At 34.2% G+C, this 19,564-nt stretch overlaps 1 pseudogene; it reads left to right on the top strand.

The window, feature by feature from the left end:
- The first annotated feature begins 264 nt into the window (after window positions 1-264).
- On the top strand, window positions 265-793 carry LOC126014506 (ADP-ribosylation factor-like protein 8B; annotated as a pseudogene).
- Window positions 794-19,564: the final 18,771 nt, after the last annotated feature.

The following is a 19,564-nucleotide window of genomic DNA, read 5'->3' on the forward strand; positions in this document are numbered from 1 at the left end:
ATGTTAAAATTTGCTCTTATCTAACAAGTAAAAAAATAATTTTATTTATATTTAGAATTCAAAGTGGATATTTTTTTATGTATTTGCCGTCACATAGAGTATATTATTTTCAAAAGCCTTAGACATGTTGCTGAAATAGCCTATGATTTTTATTTTAAGAATAATTTTCTGAAGTGGGGGTATCTGCATGGGTGAGAGCAGTCTGGCTGTTGGGCTTCAGGTCGGGTTTGCTCGGGGTGAGCACCCCCAAAGCCATGAGCAACCATGCTGGTGCTCATCTCCCGCCTGCTCAACTGGTTCCACTCACTCTTTTGGAAGGAGGCGATGGAGCTCACACTCATCGGGTTGCAGTATTCGGTCAGGTAAGGACATGATCTCCAAGGTGGGATGCAACATGAGGAACGTCACAAAGGGCAACGTCACAATAAAGATCTGGGACATAAGAGTCCAGCCCTGGTTCTGTAAGCATGTGGAAGTGGTACTGCAGGGGCCTGAACGCCATCGTGTACATGATAGATGCTGCAGATTGTGAGAAGATAGAACCTTTTCGAAATGAACTGCACAAATATTCTCGATAAGCCCCAGTTGCAAGGAATTCCAATGCTAGTCCTTGGGAATAAGAGAGACCTTCCAAATGCCTTGGATGAGAAATAGATAATCGAGAAAATGAATCTGTCTGCCTGCTATTCAGGATAGAGAAACTTGCTACTACTCTATTTCTTGCAAAGTAAAGGATAATATAGATATCATACTTCAGTGGTTTATCCAACATTCAAAGTCTAGAAGAAGCTGAAGCCTCATCTCCAGTCTTCCAGTCATTCCTGGCTGTACTCCTAGAATTACTGTCAGTTCCTCTGAAGTACTTCCCCCAATACGGTCCTCCTCAAACCTAAGAAATTGCCTTTTCTAGATTTTTTCTCATGTGTATCCCTTCTTTCTTCATAAAGAATCAGCTAGAGTTGTTATGATAAAGTCAGCATACTAAAGGCTTCTTGCACATACTTGTGTCCGTATTGGGATATTGGTGGTGGGAATGTGCACCGGTGAAAAAGTGTGTTCTTTACATGACTGAAACCCAACTACAAGCATATTTGTAATCCAGGTGTTTAAACGAAGATATTAATATAAAAAAAGAAAACATTTTCACCATCTTAAATTAAGAAAATGGCGCTTTTCAATTCTCGTCTTTGAGGCCAGCTTTTTCTATTGGTTTTAGTAAACGTCTATCTGATATTTTATTGTAGAGTCTAGTGCCTTCATACTGACCCTGACTTGATAGAACATAAAGTTTCTCTTCTCACGCCACACACAGTATTTAGAAAACCTTTAGCCTAACTCCTGTGGGATTGAAATGCTACATTTCTGCATCTCACAAAATGCATGTAAAATGTATAATTTTTATACCCTAGGAATTAAACTTGGTCTGCAGTTTTGTGCATGGAAAATAAAATAAAATAATTTTCTAAAAATAAAAATAAATTGTATTAAAAGGTACTGAGGAAAGGGAGAGAGAGAGGACAAGAGAGAGAGAGAGAGAGTAACAAATAATGTACTGAAAAAAGAACAAGAGCTGTTCTAACAACTGAAAGGGCCCTGATACATAGCCCAGTATGAAAGCAGGAAAGACAATGTCTCAAGAGGAGAGATATGGGTGACATAGGATCAGGTACCTTGTACTTAGGCAGCACATGTGCACCTTAAAATAATGCTTAACTTTCCAACTTCCACCTTGTTTCCTTTTCCTATTTATTTCTTTTCAGATCATCTTAGTTCTGTTATCAATATCACTGACACATCATTTTTTTTTGCTTTGTCTTTTTATCAGTTTCACATTCTTATATTGCACACATGGATAAAATTATCCAAAATATCCTTATATTACACACATGGGTAAAATTACCTCTTTCTCTGGCTTATTTCACCTCCCACAATTTTGTTTTGAATGGCAAGGTTTCATCCTCTTGAGTAACTAAGTCATATTTCAATGTATAAATGGAATTTTTTATTTTGTGAAATCTTCCAAATTAGTGCTCAGGGGACCTGAAACTCTTCTCAGTGATACCTGATCAGACTGTGTGGGCAGGATGATTCCATGCTCAGTACTGAAATGTGAATTGTTTATATCCATGGATATTACCCTCCTGATGACATGTTTGATGTGAAATAGCTTTTCCCTTTCAAGCTATTTTGTCTTTCTGTTTTTATTATCTTTTGCTGAACTTAATGTACTGTAAATTATTTTTGTTTCCTTTCATTTTCTTCCTTTTTTTGACTGAATCCCTTACAACATCTTTAGCACTATTGTCATGGGACATTTCATCCATGTTATGAACTATATACTTTATACTTCAGGATTTTATATCAAGGCCCTTAATCCATTTTGAATTTATTTGGTTATTGGGCAATAAAGTACTTTAGCTTCATAATGTTTTCTGTGACAGCGTGGTATTCCCAATATCATGTATTGAAAATAATCTCCTTTTTCTATTGTATGGTCTGGGGTCCTTTGTGATAGAATAAACATGTGCCTTAGAAAAAGTATCTGATGATGATATGAACACTTTGGAGCAATACTTCCACTCCTTCAGATAACAGCCAAGTCTTATTGCAGAGATCAAAACCATTTTCAAAATCAACTAATATAAATTTCTCTTTGTGTTTTCTCAACTGTCATACTTAAAAAAAGTATGACAGCAAATTACTCTCAACTTTCATCAAATAACTCTCATTAGTTATATATCTATATTTGAGTATCATCTTTTATATTTAGAAAAACACACTGAATATTTGAGGTTCTGGAAAGATACTATTGGGATTAAGGTACTTGTATGCAGTCAATTCTGGTTTAATCCTTGGTACTTAATGTTTTATCGAGCACAGCTAGCAGTAGACCCAAAGGACAGAACTGAATGTAGCACCTGAGCACCACCAGGTATATCCCGATATTTTCTACATGTATCAAAAAAATACCTTTTTAAGTATTTTTCTCAGTTTAATTATTTTTCTCACATTATTTTGCTACTAGTTCTTTGATAGAGATACCAATTCCTAATTGTTTTTTTTTTCAAGGATTACTTCTGGCTCTGTGCTAGAAATTGCCCATGGCATGCTTGGGCAATCAAATGGGATGCTGGGGATCAAACAGGGTAGGTGAAATGCAAGGCAAATGCCCTCCCTGCTGTTACTCCATTCCCAATCTTTTTTGATGGATTTCTCTTAATAAAATAAATGGGAAATATATGTCATGATGCAATATCAACAGAAACCAAATGCTAGCTTAATCAGGAAACTTTCTTGCTTAATATTATATATAGTTACCAGCACTGGTCTCCCCTATATACTCAAAAGACCTGATGATAGTTGTAGGACATATACAATAACTAAGTATTCTCCCTTTCCCTTCTATTGAGAATGAAGGAATTAAATGAAACACAACCAACGCCCTTTCAATGTTTACTTAGGCTTCCAACTTACTGCACAACAATCATAGTTGTGAAAATTTTGGCAAGGGACAGGTCATTCTAATAGAAGAGGAATCAAATATCTTTACCCTTAAGGAAGTGGAAAGGATTAAGAGGGGAAACCAGGAAATTTGGTTTAACATACACATAAAACATGAATTGAATGAGTGGGACATTTAAACCTATTAATGATAATATCAAAATAATGTTTTATCATTTTAGATCACAAATCTAACTTCTGATTAAAGGAAAAAGTCAAATGGTAACATAAGAAAGATAAATTATAAATTTTGCAACTACATTTTAATATAACATAAGCTTATAATAGAAAAATATCATTAAACAAAGAAAATCAAATAAATAGAAGACCAGAGAGCAATGGAAACCTCTGAGGAGGCAATATCTCAAGCCCATTTTTTTTTCTGCTGCTCAATAAGCATCAATGTAAGAAAATAAAAACTATAAAATCTTCCCAAAATTCAGAAAGGCTTTTAGGTCTTCCCATTGGAACCTATTGACAACAAAATTCAAAGATGCTATCCTATCATTATTGAAAGCTAAAAAAAAATCACTAGAAGATTATATTGCAGAACAAAGGAGTAAATCAGACCCCATTTACTTTAGCAGGCAGACACCAGTATTGCCTGGAGGACTTGTCAGAATACATACTGTATTCTCCCTTCCCATCCTGTGACAGTCCTTAGTTCAGTAGGTTCAGGATAGGACCTGAAAATGTGCATTTTTCTCACAGTTGAAAATTATTCTCCATAATTATGTTGTGATTCTATGTATAGAACTGACCTAGAGCATTAGTGCAGAAATTGGTCCACATAGATTTTTTTAAACAATATATTTATCAATCATCTGTACTCTTGAGATAAATCTTTGGAATTGCCAATTATCAATATGCATTATTCTATGACAGTTTCTAATTTTCCTCTTGTTCTAAATATGTTTCTGTTCTTGGATTTATAATAAATTGTATCATACTTTCAACCCCTTAAACCTTCCTGTATCCACATAATTTTTAAATTTTTCTTAGAAAAAAGACAGAATAAGTCTTCCTATTCCTCGATTTTGGGTTAGACTTGAGATGTGTTTTGACAAATAGAATAAGGCAGTGGCTGTACTATGTCAGCTCCCAAATGAGGCCTGAAAAGAGAGAGGGACTAACATAGTTCTGCTTACAGAAAAGAAAGACAAGTTGGAGCTAGCCAAGGATCCCAGGCAAAGGTTGACAGACAAGGGGCACAGGGGAGGGGAGGAGAAAGAGGAATAGTGCATGTGGGGGACAGCAGAACTGTTCACCTGGTTATGAATTAAGATATTAAGCAATGCATAAACATGAAGAAGTTTAGCCATGTTTATCATGCCCAACAGATACATCTCAAGTCTGTGTAATCAAGATGTTCCTAAAAACATGTAAGTGTTACCAATCATTAGTTATTTAAGCTATTGAATTCTGGGAAAGGTTCATTTTACAGAAATCCATGACCTTTTGACATTGAAACTTTTGGTTTTCACCACTAAATTAAATTAACTGATCAACATGATAAAAATCAGATTTAAGTCTAATCTTATCATTGCTATTGTGATGTAGGAGAAAACATTTTAGTGATGTAAAGCCATGACTATTCTTCATCAAGTGAACAGTACAATTCTGATTTGGTTAAGAACTTGAGAAATGAATTTGTGAAACTCTTTTTTCTAAAATCTAAATTCTATCATGCTGAGACTCAGAGAAATAATACAGCAGGTAAGATGTGTTTTTCTTACATGCAGCCATCCAGCCCTGGTTCCATCCCTGGTGTCCTTTCAGGAACTTTGAGCCCACCAGGAGTAATTCCTGAGTACAGAGCCAGGAGTAACCCCTGAGCATAGCTAGATGTGTCCCAACTCCCCCTTCCCAGTTCCAACACATTGATTTCTGGAATGTGGCTATCTTATAAGTCATCAGATTTAATGATGACAGAATTAATCCTTGGAGACTTGTATGCACTTTATAACTTTACTATTCTCTTAAACATTAGGAAGGCCTTTGTTTTTGATAAAATAGTTACAATGCTCAAGACTATAATTTGAAGGTAGAATACTTAAAAATAAAACAGGTAGATGCCGTTATATTTGATGAAACAGGGTATATTGTGAACACTCATCATGAAAATTACAAATACTGTTTGTGGTTGCTCATAAAATTACACATACATGAGTATTACTTTCCCTTTATCTGTCTAATACACAGAAGTCCATTGTATAATCATTTTTATTTATTTTTTTTGGTTTTTCGGGCCACACCCTTTTGATGCGCAGGGGTTACTCCTGGCTAAGCATTCAGAAATTGCTCCTGGCTTGGGGGGACCATATAGGAGGCCGGGGGATTGAACTGTGGTCCTTCCTTGGCTAGCGCTTGCAAGGCAGACACCATACCTCTAATGCCACCTCGCCGGCCCCAAGTATAGTCATTTTTAATCAATGGTTCATTGTAATATTTTTATAATCCAATTTCTTTCTTCACAGTAAAGATTTTATGTGACAAAACTATTGATAGCACCTATCATCATCAATGTGATTAAGAGCTAAAGATAAATACTTAACATATTAGAGAATACCATTTAAAATGTAAATAAAAATTATCCACATTTGAGATATTTATATTTATATAAATTTATATTATATATTTATATAAATGTTGTATACTATAATAATACATAGACTACTAATATATAGTATGTAAATTAGTAAAGTGATTTGAGGTTAATTTTCAAGATTTGAATCAAACATATTTGCTTCGTTCCTCATTTACAATTTTTTCATAAAGTCAAATACAGATGATTCCCAGAATATAGGTGTAACTGTTCATAGATGTCTACATAACTACTTGTTTATCCTTTCCAAAGTTCTTCTGATAGGTTTACAATTTTCGCAAAAGTAAATAAACAAACACTTTACCTTAAGTAGTCATATTCCTTCTTTACTATCATAGCCCTCAGAGTGAGGCCAACAACCTTACGTGTATTAGCCTGATCAATTCTTTTGCATGACAAGAATCTGTATTTCTACAAAGTTATCAGGGAGACTGCTACTTTCAAAGAAATGTTTCATAATTATTCTATTTATCTATAACTTCATGTGCCAAATATTTATTGAATGTAAAAATATGCTAGGCATCCTTTTAAGCTTTGTGAATACATTATCTACCAAGATCAATTCCTTACCCTCTTGGATGGATTGAGATAATGTCTGTACTAATTCCTTTACTGATTTCTGTATAATTATTCATGTTTATACAGATCAGCAAAAGATTTAAATTTAAAATTTGAAAGTGCCAAATGTATTCCCTCTGAAAAATTAGAAGTATTTAAGATATATTTTCTTATTTTTTTATTATCATATTAATTGGGTTGCTAGCCCAGATATATAACTCAATGAGCTAGATAGCATTGCTCTGTGTGCAGATGACTACGTTTAGATATGTGGTACCTCATGGTCCCCTGAGCTTTGAGTCAGGAATAGACCCCAAGCACTGACGGTAGCCTCAAAGTCAAAGATAAAATAAAATGGGATCCCAAACACTTCACATGTGCAAACAGAGCAGATTTTAATGATCAAATGCCAAAATGAGGAAATAGCTATTGCCAGCATACAAAAGTAGGCAATAATCTATCTATTTTCTAGTGCCTCTAATTCTGTCATCTGGGGCTATAAATACCTGTTTTAAGCATTTTGAAAGTTAAGAATGAGTGGCAGTTATAAGCTTAATTCAGGCACACGAGTGCATGATGGTGGGAGTTTTTTGGAAATTAGAACTATTCAACTGTGTTGCATTATTCTTACCTTGACAATTTTTTATTAAAGAAAAGTTTCCCGAACAAATAAAAAATAAAGGAAAGGAAAGAAATATTATTTTTCCCAATGACTCCATCGCTGAAGCAAAAAAAAAGTTAAGATAAAAAACAAGGTTTGTGTTTTATATCTTTGTTTTTGATACTCTTGTTTGTTTTAAATAAAAAGCTTAAACACTTCAAAATGAAAAATAAGATTAGTATGATTCATCCCACTATGCAGCCTTGCTGCACATAATTTTCATCAAAAAGTAGCCCCAAACAACACGGATCTCAATGAGGCCCATCAATAGATTGTCATGCATGAATGTACCCATGAAGCAAATACAGAAGAGTAGGAAAATTTAAGAACCTCATCTGCAGGTAGGCTGCCTTTTCTATTCTGAGCTTTCTGTGGTTTCCCCATCCAGGAAGTATCAAAAATCTACAGAAACCTTTCTTCTAGCTTCTCTCATGTTCAAATAGTTAAATCTTAAGGAATAAGACTTCAAATCATTGAATTTGAGAATAGTTTTTTTTTTGTTTGTTTGTTTTGTTTTGTTTGTTCAGGCCACATCCGTTTGATGCTCAGGGGTTACTCCTGGCTAAGCGCTCAGAAATTGCCCCTGGCTTGGGGGGCAGTCCTTCCTTGGCTAGCGCTTGCAAGGCAGACACCTTACCTCTAGCGCCACCTCGCCGGCCCCGAGAATAGTTTTTTAAATCTTCGATAGCTATAGCAATTGCTTCATAGAATTGCTATAAAGGATAAACTTTGTATAATATAAAGTATTATAATATAAGCTTTATGTAATATATGAACTTAATATATAAATAAACTTAATAAATAGAAAGGTCAATATTTTAAAGACGTTTCTACCATATATGGTACATAGTAAGTACAAATGTGATTTCTTATGAATATAAGTAAATATATAAGAGGTATCTATAGCCATATTATCTTTTTTTGGAAACAGATTATTATCTGAAAGTTTTTGCTTGCATTCTCTCTGTGAGTGCTGTAGTTACCTTAAAAGTGATGTTCTTAACCCCCTCAAACTGTCTACTAAGTGTGCATATATTCTGCATAGTTCCTGTCTTGAAATAATATTTTTAATTAATCTGCTATTTTATTCCATATTGTGTGATGGAAAACGATGCAAAAGTTGAATGGAAAAACTTAGAACTTAATGCTTGCATCTAAAAAATAAGATCTAAAGTATGTTTTCTGATATTATTATATAGATTCATAGGGGTATCTAAGCATACATTTTAAATATCTAGTGCATTTGCAGCACTGGCAAAAAATTGTTTGAATGATGAAACCTTCTGAGAATACAAATTATCTTTATGTTCTTCCTGTTTTAGTTCCGGATAAACAATATACGTATATTCTTAGGTAAAACCACAAAATTTGGCTCAAGTCCTTTTAATGTGATGTTTATGGGCCCCTGGAGAACGAATGGGTAGCATTTGGGAGGCCCATGAACACCTTGAAATTACATAAAGCCCTTTATATGACTATGTTTATTTTTAGTAAACAGTTTAATTACTGAAGTAAGGGTTTTCAAAGAATTAAAGTATACCCAGAGACTTGACATCAGTAGTACCTCAGCTTAAGAAGACACTGCAAATTGTTTTTCTTCTAAAACAACCAATTAGGTTTCCATCTAGAAATAAAAGTGCCTCTGCAGGAACTGTGGCATCCAGTTCTTTATGCAAAGAGACACAGTAGGAGTTTCACTTCTTGTACATTCTGCAATACAAACTGCTGCAAAACCAACAACTCTGCTCCATCTGCTCCAACTTGCCTTGGCAAGGACCCAGAGTGCTGGAAAGTTCTGATAAAAGCAGATAGCCCCAGCCTTCCCAAGAGATGACAGAATGCCATTGGAGAAATAAAAATGCATATATGTATGTACACATATATATTAGTGTAGAATAAAAGAAACGTTTTCTGGGCTAGTCTTCACCCAAGATAAACAGATAACATTGAATTAACCATAGGTGACCTCTCCCTCAGAGAAAAAATTGTATCAGGTGAGCAAATGTTCAGTGTCCAGCTACCCTAGCTGTATGGGAAGCAGTAGGAAAAATAAGTAGAACTTTGAACAATGAGGTTGTATCTTTATGGCTAGAGGATAAGATGTTGAATGAGACAGATGATGATATAAAGAATATGGAGGAGACGTAATTCATGATGATCTGAAACAAGGACATTAGCAAAATGAAACCCTTGCTTAATGATCTATAAATATCAGAGCCCAGATTGCTAAACCCATGTCTTTCCCCTTTCTGCAGCCAGTTCAAGGGTGTTTACTCAAGAATGCAGTAGTGATAGTCAAGTCAATAAACCCAGTGCTAAGAGAAAAATATATGGGGAGTTATGGGAATCTGTAAGTAAAGGGTAAAAAAAAAAAAAAAAAAAAAAAGAATAAAAAAACTAACTTGAGCTATAGCACCACCTCCTGGATTACAAAAGAGCAGCTATGTGAGTTTTAAGAACAAGAAAAATTTGCAAAAACTGTACAAAGTCTGTCAAAAAAAAAAAAAGGAGTAAGAAGAACAAAGCAGATGTAATAATTCAAGGTAATAAAAATATCTGACAGATTCCATAAATAGCATGTCTCATATGAAAGTCATTCATAAGTATTTAAAGAGGTGGCTACTATTACAAATGTGAAAGCAGCAACAAAACGACTAAGTATATGAAATACATCATCAAGGAAATCAAGAAAAATAGGTGAACAACAGAAGATAACAAAAATCATATGATAAAGATCAAAATCACAGAATGGTCTTTTTCTAGCTGACAAAACAAAATAGCACTTGGATGAGATAACCACAAAATAAGAACAAAATTAAATCCGATTTATTAATAAAGTTAGTTTAGTAAATTAATAGATTTAATAGTTAAATGATAACTAGAATTATTAAAAAATGAAATAAAACTTGAAGTTGAAGAATCCAATAACAAAGTTCCTTTTTATTTCCCAAAAATGCTATCAAGAGCATCCATAACAAAGGAGAATAAAAGGAAGATAGGATAAGTGATTTACAGGATGACAACTATGCCAGAACTCTAACTGGAGAACAAATAAAATAAAGTAAAATAAAAGAAAGCCTCTATAATCTCTATTCCATCAACCATACAAATATTAGAACAACATGTATCTTAATAGGATGGAGACATAAGAGTGAAGAAAGTTTAGTTAAATACATCAGAGAAATTTTCCAAACCTAGGTAGAACTTAGTTCTACTTAGTAGAACTTAGTTCTACTTAGTAGAACTTAGTTCTACTTAGTAGAACTTAGTAGAACAAGTGCCTGAGATAATTAAATCATCTTATCTTAATGCAAAATTTTTTCTAAAACACATTAAAATAGAATTATAAAATAGTAATAAAGGACACACCATGACCAATACAAATTTTATCTGGAAATACAAAAATGATTCAATGCATTTCAATCAATACATGTGATATACAATGTTAATAGAAGTAAATATAAAAATACTTATTTTTATAGATTAAAGAGAACATTTGATAAACTACAACTTCCTTTCATGAGAAAAATCATCAACAAACTGGGTATAGAAAAAATATATCCGCATAATAAAAACTATGAAACAAATTAGTAAACCATACTTAATAGGTAAAGACTAAAAATTTCCTTCTAAGATGAGAAAAAGAGTGAGGAGGGAAGAGATGGGGACTGGGATGAAGACAGGAACACTTTTTCTTTAAAAGGTGAGATGTGGGGCCAGAGAGATAGCATGGAGGTAGGGCATTTGCCTTTCATGCAGAAGGACGGTGGTTCGAATCCCAGCATCCCATATGGTCCCCTGTGCCTGCCAGGGGCGATTTCTGAGCATAGAGCCAGGAGTAACCCCTGAGCACTGCCGAGTGTAACCCAAAAAAAAAAAACAAAAAAAAAAAAAAAAACAAAAAAAAGGAAAGAAGGAAAAAAAGAAAAATTCTTGTAATAAAAATGCTTAGTATAGTGATTGTAGCCAGATATATTATAAATTGAAAAGTTTTATGATGTTGAATATAAGTACTTCAATAAGGCAATGCCACTAATAGAGCAAATGAAAGTAAAGATTTACAAATGGAAGACAATAGAAATCATGGGGAAAGAGAAGGGGCCACTCAGAAATAGTTGAAAATGATCACTCTGGATAAAAACTTGATGTTGAAATGAAGTAAATGTATGATATGCCTAATACCTTTTAAGTAACAGTATTGGAAGCCAAGATGCCTTAAAAGGGAAAAGTGGAGTAAAGAGAGAGAGAGAGACAGAGAAACAGAGGGTCTGCCATAAAGACAGATGGCTGAGGAACAGGAAGAAAACTGGGGAAAGTGATGGTGGGAAATGAATCCTGGTGAAAGAATATGTGCTAGAACATTATATACTGAAACTCAACAGCTTTTTAGTTCGGTAATTTACTATAGTTTAATTAAAATAAAAAAAAAAAAGAGGAGCTGGAGCCATAGCATAGCGGTTGACTCAAGACAGAATCAGTTTCATCTCTGGCGTCTTATATGGTTCCCCAAGCCAGGAGCTATTTTTGAGCACATAGCCAGGAGTAATCTCTGTGGCCCAAAACCAAAACTAAATAAATAAAAAGATTAACAAATGGGACTACATCAACTTAAAAAATGTCTGCACTGCAAAAAAAAAAAAAAACCAAAAAATCATTACAAGAAAATCACATACTGAGAGAAAATATTTGCCCACCACCCATCTGAAAAAAGTTATATGATATATGTATATATGTATACATAGTAAAATTTAACAAGAATAACAAAATAAATAACAAAAATAAGTAACTCCTTTAACAGGGCAGAAGAGGTTTTGAGAGACAGAAGGAGTATGGCACTTGCTTTGCCTATGTTTTACCCCGGTGCAATTATCTGCATCAATTGGGTTTCTGAACACAGCCAAGAGTGATCTCTGAGCACTGAAACAGGAGTTATGCCTGATTACAGATAAGTGTAGCTCCAAACAAAACCTAATGCAGAGAAACTTCCTCAAAGAAGACATACATCTGACCAATAGGTAAATGAAGGAAATGTTTTCCATAGAGGACACTGGGAAGGTAAAAATGAAAACAACCATCAGATGTCGCCTCTCACCAGAGACAATGGTACACTGTAAAAGAATGGAAAAAAAAAGTTGGTAGGAATGTTGGGAAGAAGGATCCCTTGTCCATGTACAGCTGGTGGGAATATCAAATGCTTCAATCTTCTTGGAAAACAATATAAACATTTATTTAAATTCTTAAATATAAGAATTGAGCTTCCATGTAACCATTCTGGAATCTATCCCAAAGACCAAAAACCTTTCTTCAGGAAATACACCTGCATGTCTAGTGTCATTGCAGCACTATTTACAATAGCCAATATCTAGAATATCTTGCCCCCACACATCAAGAATAGATGAATAGATGACATGATAAAGAAACTATAACGTAATACTTATCCTCGTTTATAGTGTCTTTTCTGCTTTGGATTTTGTTTGAAATTTTCCCTTTGACATTCAATTTCTGCAGTTTGAATATCTTAAATACATATTTGGGTGCTGAGCATACTTGATGTTTTCTGAGCTTGCCACATTTGTAATTTGTTGTATATAATTACTTCTGAAGGATCTTTAGCTACTGCTGCTTCAGATCTGGTTTTTTTCCTGTTGTGTTAATCTGGAATTTTAACTGCGTTCTGTGTTCATGTTAAGTCTTTTGAAGTTGTTCCAATGTTCCTGAATATTTTGTTTTTGTTCTCTTTTTCTTTTGATTTAGCAAGTTTTTATGACCCATCCTTAATCTCTCTACTCTTAGGTGTCTAAGAATCTTCAAAAAAGATTCTACATTTCTTCTAATGCAATATGTTTGACCTCTAGCATCTTTTGTTTCTTAGAGTTTTCTTTTCTCTGCTTACATCATTTGTTCTTGCACTTTGTCCTTTTTATATATTAGAGAACTTCAATATTAATTATAGAATTTTACTTTTTTATCTTCTGGATTTCTGTATATTGTTCATCCTATTTTAATGGCCTTTTCCAACTATAGTCTAATTTTCAGTTTTGTTCATTTTGTTGTTAAGACTTCAACATTATACATCAAGTAACAGAAACTGAGCCAGTTCTATAAGGTTAACTTACATTAATCAAACTCACAGTGGGCTCTTTTTAATATTTGCTGTGTGGGTCAATATGGGATATATTAATCTTGAATGCTCCTTTTTGTCACCCTTAGTATCTTTCCATTTTCCTAAGGGCTCATTTCTAATATGGTCTGCTCCTTGCAGCTCTGAGTTGTAAGCCTGTTATTGCTTTGGTGTTCTGTTGATTTGGTGGTTTGGTGTGAAGGAGAGAAAATGTTCTGTAATTTTATTCAATCTTAGTCTTACAGTGGATATTTGTACCTCAAAAGTTATACTTGCTTCTCAATTTTTTTTTCTGTTTTCCTCTGAGATAGATGGTTAGAGATTGCTATATTAGATAATTGCCGACTATCAGCGTTTCTCACTCTAATTATGTGTTTCCCTTTCAACAGTAAGGCTTTGTTGTGGATACTGCTTTGGTAATAACCAAAATAATCAAAAATTTTCAAAACTTCCCCTATCTGCCAGAAATAGAAGATTTTTTAAGCTATTTATCATGAGAATTTATTAAGGCTTCTGAAGGTAAAACTTACAAAGGGAATGGAGTTCTAACTTAGGGTTCTACCCCAAAATTTACCACTCTCTTGCTTAGACTCAGCCTACAGCTATTTGTTAGAATTACCATTTAGCATTCCTACTGGTTCTGATTCCAGTGATATATTCTTCAGTTAAGTTGATCTTAGTCTGTATTCAAACTTCATGCTGGTGATTTGTCCTATAAATTAATTTCCTTAAGAACTTCAGGAGAAATCCATGCTTTGGGAGCCCAGAGTGATAATGTGGTGAGTAGGATGTTTGTCCTATGGGCAACCAACTTCCCCCAAGCACACCCTTGAAAACTATTAGGAACTCTGAGCCCCACCTGAAGTCAGGATTAAACCCTGAGCACTGCTGCCCCCAAACAAACAAGCAAAATGTCGATGCTTTCTCAGATTGTTCTATTTATTTCCTGCTGTAAATATGGGGTGAAGTCTATAAACTCTGCCTGCTGGAGCTGAGACTGGATGTTAAACATAAGCTTTACAAATTCTTACCAACTAGAAAACCTGCTCAGATCATCCCTGCATCACTCATCACTATATTCCCCCAGAATCTTCCCCAGTAGTAGGTTAGTCTAGAAGATTATCCCTAAAATGAATTTGAAGAATACCTCTGATCCATATGCAGAGCTTGTCCTTATATAATAATAAATATAATAGCTGTACCTTTGTTCCTTTCAACTATATTTTGAGGGACAGACCTCACTATCATCACCACCCTCCACCCCACCTCATTCTTACTCCTCTCATTTTTACTTACTTACTCCTCTCTTTGGAACTACATCACTTTTAAGCCCTACACGGGCCAGCAGCCTAAATATTGGAATGGTTGGATTAATATTAAGGCAGTTTAAAGAAAAGAGAGAACTCGGGCAACTCAGTAAAAAAAAAATTTAAATCAGAAATGCTTTAAAAAGCATCAAAGCCACATACAATGAACATTTTAGAAAGTAAAAGTCAAGGTAATCATATTTCATTAGCTTCATGAGACCCATACGTAGTTATAGTAACAAGTCAAATTATTGAAAAATAGTAAAATACATTTGGGATTGATTAAATTAATAACCCCAGAGAAAGTGCTTATTATGAATTCAGAGAAAATAATACATCCATCAATCTTGAAGTTTCTAGGACTGCTAGAGAATCTTCTACTTTCCTTCTGAAAAAATACCAATATAGACAAGGAAATTTCAGTAGGGAAAGGTGAGAAGCAACCTCATCTTTATCATTCCCTGTGTCCTCAAGGAATGTTCTCCAAACTGAATATGTCAGCTCCATAATTGAGTTCCGCTCTCTATATACTAGGAGAGTCAGATATGTGATAGAAACATCTATTCCTTTCACTTTTAGGCTGAAAATTACAGGGACAGTGCATTTGGCTTCTTGACAGCCGGCCACCCCCATAACTCATTACAAAATTTCCAAGTCTTGCAATTTTATCTACAAAGTGATGCCTGTGTTGGAGGTGCTCACAGTGCTTATAAACTCATTTTCATTTGTATGCTAGGTAAATTGATTCAGCAGAATCTTTTTGAGAAATCTTAGCTTATTTTACCACTGAAGATAGTCACTATAGTGAAGTCTTTGATAAGACCAAGTTTATGCTTTATTACTTAATTAAAATATTTAATGGCTATACATTTTTTATTTCTATCATTACAAGATTGTGTTTGGCCCTTTGCAGATATATGAATAAATCGGGCTATGACTTTGGAAAAGGATCTCATTAACTTTTTGCTTATGTTAAAGTTGAGATGTAAATAGCTGATGGGCCAACGGAAATTTTATTGCTTTCATGGTTCAAAATTTAGTCAAAATGTCTATCCATGTATAAAATGCTTTATCTTCAAATTCTGGTTGCAGTTTGCATATTCTGCAAGTCATACTTCTTTGGGACTGGTTTATAAGAATAATTCATTATTAAGCTTCCAGTTATACTGTGACCAAAGTGCGACATAGGGTTGTCTATCCACCATGAACTTCATTCTCATTGCTGCGTCTAGGAAACATGAAGCACAAAATTAGTTTTTAATAACTACTGTTTTTTGGTTTGTTTTGGTTTGGGAATGCAATATTCAGCAATGTTCAGAAGTTATTCCTGGTTCTATGCTCAGCGATCACGCCCAGAATTTACCCATGGGAACCATATGTGGTATAGGGATTGAACCTGGGTCCGCCACATGCAAGGCAATTAACTTACTTGCTATATTATCTCTCTGGATGCTGAATAGCTACTCTTGAATGTGTTTCACTATAGGTACAATTTTGATATGCAAGCCTTTAATCTTCCAACACAGCATTTTTCTTCCACTGAGAAATATTGTGTATGTATGTCTGTAGATAAGAGAGAGAAAATATATTTGCACATGAAAAATGCTTAGGAGATTCAAACCTAATGAAAAATTATACTGTGTATTTTTTGAGCCCCCAAAACATCCAATCCTGATGGAGAGAGATTTAAATGTATGTAAGGTTTAATTACTATTGAGTGGTTACTGTAATTTCAGCATTCTTACTCATAGTTTTGTGATTTTCACTTTTCTCAAAGAAAGCTAGTTTTGCTATTTTCATCAATACTATGTCTTTTCCTTTAGGAAATAGAAGGTCACTAACCCACTTGCTATTTTGTCATTCTTTTGACAGACCATCCTCTGTCTTTTCAACTTGAAAAATCTTGACATTTTTTGAAGCTATTTGTTAACTATCAATTTTAGACATCATAAATTGAGTAGTTTGGACAAGGGGACAATTTGATTCCTCACATTTTCTCTTTATTCCTTTCAGTTCCCAACTTGATATTAGTTCCATTTTTTAAATGTTATGCATTATAAAATTTTATTCTCTTTAAGAATGTCAGTAAGATCTTTATAGTCTATAAAGAATATTTCCCTTTCATTGTTGGCAAAAATGGATTCACAATCATCTCAACCTCATCACTAGAGCAAAGCATATTTTCAAGACTTCATCTCAATATACCATCAAAGAAGGAGAAATGGAGAGAGACTGAGTGAAATGTGAATTGATTAGGGGAGCAAAAGATTCCTGAAAGAATATTTCTAGTAAGAAGCCACTTATGAAGAATTTGCATGAATTGTTAAAAGAAGTGGCTAAAAATTAAAGTATTAAATGTATTTTAGCATAGGTTGAATTTCTCTACCAGAAAGTTTATCAGACGCCATGTTACAAGTTAGATCCAAATACAGTTTCCATTCAATACTGGCTTTGGAAAAATAGCAGCAAATATAAACAAAGACTTTAAAAGTATTTTAGGAGAGAGGATGCCACAGATGTTAAACTGCATATATAATACTTATACACATAACTACCAAGAGATATTCATAGCAGATATGAATCTGGTAAATATTAAATCACTATATACTTGCCCTGCTATTACTTAGTGGTGTTATTAGCTGTTTTGTTGCCTAGAAACAGTGGATTTATTCAAGTTTACAATTTTAGCTTTAGTCATTCTGTGCATGTAAATTTTAGAGTTGTGATTACTCCCCTATGAAAGGATTATTGACTACAACCCAATGTCATTGTAGAAAAGTCTCTTACTGTAACTTCCCAGTTGCTGAGCAAGGTCAAAGTATAAACACTATTTAGCTTTTCTTCCCATCCTCTAAGCCCCCAGGAGCACAGGATTCCAGTAACTGGGCTCTGTCACGGTACAATTTAATTCTGTCTCCTATTTAGAAGAGGCTTTTTTTCTTGGCATTCAAATTTGGTGGTGCTGGTGCATTTAAATAAAGTCCTCCAAAGGTGAAAAAGCACTATCAAGTAGAACACAAGTAGCTGCTTGTGTTCTAATTCTTTTACAAAGGATGCCTAGAGTACTTAGATGAAACCACCATTTAAAAAAAGACTCTCAAACTCATTGCATTATTTGTAGGATACAAGTTCCAAGCGCACATCCTTCAAAGCTATTCCACTTCTGACAAACTCAAGAGGAAAGAGTCATCAAATTACCAAGTGAAATCAATGTTTTTCTAAACCTTTCTAAAATATTTCACCATCCACTTTTGTCTACTCAAAGTTAGCCAATCATTTTTTATGATTTTACTAATCTCATATGACCCATATAAATCTTTTCTTCATGCTTTGTTTAAAGGATATTCCATCATAACCCAATGCTACCTCGTTCTGTGGCATTTTTTTGGAGAAATCTGTACAAAATTGATTTCTCAGTGAGATGTGCTGTAAAATGAGCTAATCTCTGAACTTCATGTGTTTCAAGCCAGTATCTTCTCCACAAAGACATTTAGTAGCAAATATTCTTTCTATAACAGCAGGTGCAAGTGGAAAATAAAGTAAGAAATATCTGAGCTTTGGCACACACAGTTTCAAGGATTTTGCATTCTATTCCACAAATTCTTTTACTGTTTATTTTGGTTTGCCAAATGTTATTGAAATAAAAGAAGTGACTATCACTTTCATCCTTTTACCACACTTTTCTTTGGGTGATCATAAAAGGAGAGTTGCAAAATTAATCACGAAATGACAAACTACATCTCAAAGAACATTTAACACAAGTTTCTTCATCTGAGGAAAATGAGACCCAAAGGAATTAAACTTTCTGTGTGGGCAGCCTGGGGAAAAGCTAGCGGGATATTAGAGGAAATCTATAGAAGCTATTAGCTTTGGACACTGGCAAGTCTGACTCTGACTGTTTTTCTCTCAGAGATAATAAATCAGAAGGAACCTGATTTCTTCCTTTACTATTACTATGGAAAGTAAGGAGAAATAAGGATGGCATTTCTTATGAAGCATAGATATCTAATTTGAGGGTATATAATTTTAAGTTAGACAAGGTTATGCTCTAAATTTGGTTCAAACTGAAATGTTAAGATTTTATAACACAAGTTGTCATTGCGATATATTTGCTAGAGAAAAATCTACCACCCTGCATATACTTCACACTCAAGAACTAGAAAGGAGAAATGCCTAAGAAGAAAGCTTCCACAGACAAAATAAATAAACAAAAAAGGAAGAAAATAAAGATGCCTAGAGAGATAGTATAGTGTGGGTAAGGCACTTTTCCTGCATATACTGGACCAAGACTTGTCCCTAATAGAAATAAGATTATTTAAAGAGAAGGGAGGATGAGCGGTGTTGATAGAAAACAAAAACAAGAATAGACTCCAAATGGAGCTTTGAACGTATTTTCCACTTCAGTCAGGAAATATTATATTCCTTTCTAGCAATATATTCCAAATACAGGCAGCAACAGGAAAACAAATGCCCCCTGGGGGGCAACACTAAATAATCAAATAGTGCTTCCCATCTTTCTTGATATGTAAATTGGAGCAGACTGTTATAGATTGACTTCAAAGATCACTTGTGCAAAATCTAATCTCCCCACAAGTTCAGGTTTTATGAATAACAGGACTGTGTCCCATTTTTACTTATAATAACCTGTTTAGACTTAGCACAACCCTGATGACTTGATATGACTTAGTGACTTAAATTGAATTAAACCAAAGTCAATTTCCTAGCATTGATAAAGAACAGTAGATACAATAATATTGCTTTTCAAATTAGGGGAAAAAATTCACATGCTCCCCAGTTCTCCCTGGGTCCCA

The sequence above is a fragment of the Suncus etruscus genome, chromosome 7 (genome assembly GCF_024139225.1).
Source record: "Suncus etruscus isolate mSunEtr1 chromosome 7, mSunEtr1.pri.cur, whole genome shotgun sequence".
NCBI lineage: Eukaryota > Metazoa > Chordata > Mammalia > Eulipotyphla > Soricidae > Suncus > Suncus etruscus.